This window comes from Sinocyclocheilus anshuiensis, unplaced genomic scaffold, assembly GCF_001515605.1.
Source record: "Sinocyclocheilus anshuiensis isolate Anshui unplaced genomic scaffold, SAMN03320099.WGS_v1.1 scaffold1872, whole genome shotgun sequence".
Taxonomy (NCBI): domain Eukaryota; kingdom Metazoa; phylum Chordata; class Actinopteri; order Cypriniformes; family Cyprinidae; genus Sinocyclocheilus; species Sinocyclocheilus anshuiensis.
In genome coordinates this window covers 457,850-460,112 of record NW_015557203.1, presented here as the reverse complement: position 1 = coordinate 460,112, position 2,263 = coordinate 457,850, and positions in this window count along the sequence as shown.

Sequence of the window (2,263 nt, the reverse complement as noted above, 5' to 3'; positions counted from 1 at the left end):
GGTATCGGGTATTACTACCGACAAATGTTTATTTGGTATGCAACAAAGCACTGCTTGTTGTTCAGACACAAATTAATTTATGTCTCCATCAGTGGGAAATCAAGTGGATGACTAAATTTAGACCACTGTCGCCCAGCACTGCACGTTTATCACTTATCAGCTCATTAGTAAAGGCACCAAGACCTGAACTTTGGTAGATTTCTCGAATATTTATTTTATATTTGGCAGATCACCCTGTCAGAGTTTATTTTGGAGTAATGTCTAACATTATCTCTTACTTGTAAATTTATGTTGGTTATATGCTACATGTAATAATTTGTTAATCCTATTAGGTTCTCATCAACTTATTAAGTTCTATTGTCAGTATCATTTAGTCTCTCTAGATAGTGTTACATTTGTGATGGGAAGATTGGAACCATTTATAGACTCTCTTGTTCAGCCTCATTCAGTAAAATGAACTAATCTTTTTTAAAGTCATTTTGTTTATTTGAATGTTACATTTTTTTATAATTTCAATAACCAAATTTCCTGTACATGTTCACATACACAGACTTTGATCATATTTAACATTATGAAATAATTACTATGCAGCCAAAGATAAATTATGAGAAACACAAATAATTAGTAAACCTTCTGACTCCTTCCTTCATTTTTCATGTGACAAACACAAAGAACAAATCTTTATATCTCTTTAACCAACCGCTTCCTTACTTCAGCATCAATATTGTGAGGATGATTTTTGCTTTTGCTCTCCCTTCAACAACAAAATGGGTTCCTGAACTTCCTGTTTAATGATACTGAATGATTTGATTATACTGGGTCATAAAATCAGCAAATCAGAGTTGGGCACTGCCCCCACCCCCCCACCACCACCACCCTGTTAATCTACTACCAGACTATGGTTTATTAATTGAGACACTTTCATTGTGTCCTAGTCATTCACCCACTGGCCATAAGACAGGGCTTCTATAAAATAGCTGGTAAGATGGCATAATTAATTACCTAGCAATCATCGATTTTAAAATATGGTTACGTTATGTTAGGTTGAGTGTCATTTGTAATAGTTTGCACAAAGATTGCAGAGAATATGAGTCTGTGAATGTTAACAGAAAATCCACTTATAGCCACAGTTAGATCTTTTTAATGACAGCTCATTGTTTTCTTTGTCTTTTAATCGTGATCTCATGATAATTCGTATGTATTTTACGTAAAATGTGGTTCTTTAAAACGTACATTTACGTACGTTTTTACAGGCACTAAAACGTACAATACTGACGTATTTTCAGCCTCTAAACGTACAAAACTGACGTATTGACGACACCTAAAAATTAATCCTTATGAATATTGAAATTGCGGCATTAATTTTATTAGTTTTTAGTTGTCATATGAATTAGCTTGTTTTCAGTTGCATTATTAAATTGTTTACTTATGAAATGATAACATTTCGTTTTGTTGTGTGATTTCTGCTGCCAGCTCGTTTCCAAGAATATGCCTACACTGTAAAAAAAATTCTGTAGTTTTTACAAAATAATTTTGGCAGCTGTGGTTGCCAGAATAATTTTGTAAAAAAATACAGAAAAACTGTAAATACATTTACATATACAGTTTTATACATTTACAGTATAAAACTGTAATTTACAAACAAGAAAATTTGAATGTCAGCTCGTTTCCAAGAATATGCCTACATAATGTTAAGACTTTACTTTAAAACCTTAAAATAAATAAAATTTCTGCACTCGTTTAACCTTTACTGTCATGTAAGGTTTACTTTGTTTGCCATGGGCCACAAAAAAGCGTTTTCTCCGACATGCTGTGACTGACAATAGAACTATATAGCCTAAAATACATAAAAAACGCAACATAATTATGAAATGAAACAATTTTATTCGTGCGCTGTAATCCAAATCTTCCGAATCCATACGACTGCGAGGAACAGACCCAAATCCAAGCCTTTATTCGGCGATCTGCTTCTCCATCCCGAGCAGCGAGTCTAGTGACCGTGAGCGTAATGGTGAAAATCAATGAGCATAGCTTGGAGCTGAGTTATGTGGAAATTGTATGTATTTTGGTGCAGGTACTGAATGAATGCGCAGTATACAATAAATGTGACCCTGGACCACAAAACCAGTCTTAAGTCACTTGGGTATATTTTTAACAATAGCAAAAAAACATTGTATATGTCAAAATGATCAATTTTTCTTCTATGCCAAAAATCATTAGGATATTAAGATCATGTTCCATGAAGATATTTTGTAAATTTCTT